Source organism: Abramis brama (assembly GCF_963993115.1).
Source record: "Abramis brama genome assembly, chromosome: 9".
In the NCBI taxonomy this organism is placed as follows: Eukaryota; Metazoa; Chordata; class Actinopteri; order Cypriniformes; family Leuciscidae; genus Abramis; species Abramis brama.
In genome coordinates, this window is record NC_139971.1 from 165,929 (window position 1) to 166,700 (window position 772).

Sequence of the window (772 nt, forward strand, 5' to 3'; positions counted from 1 at the left end):
TATCGTTCTATCTATCTATCTATCTATCGTTCTATCTATCTATCGTTCTATCTATCTATCTATCTATCTATCTATCGTTCTATCTATCTATCGTTCTATCTATCTATCTATTCATCTATCGTTCTATCTATCTATTCATCAATCGTTCTATCTATCTATCTATTCATCTATCTATCTATCTATCTATCTATCTATCTATCTATCTATCTATCTATCTATCTATCTATCTATCGTTCTATCTATCTATCGTTCTATCTATCCATCTATCGTTCTATCTATCTATCTATCTATCTATCTATCTATCTATCTATCTATCTATCTATCTATCTATCTATCTATCTATCTATCTATCTATCGTTCTATCTATCTATCGTTCTAGCTATCTATCTATCGTTCTAGCCATCTATCTATCTATCTATCTATCTATCTATCGTTCTATCTATCTATCTATCTATCTATCTATCTATCTATCTATCTATCTATCTATCTATCTATCTATCTATCGTTCTATCTATCTATCGTTCTATCTATCCATCTATCGTTCTATCTATCTATCTATCTATCTATCTATCTATCTATCGTTCTATCTATCTATCTATCGTTCTATCTATCGTTCTATCTATCTATCGTTCTATCTATCTATCGTTCTATCTATCTATCTATCTATCTATCTATCTATCTATCTATCTATCTATCTATCTATCTATCTATCTATCTATCTATCTATCTATCTATCGATCGTTCTATCTATCTATCTATCTATCTATCTATC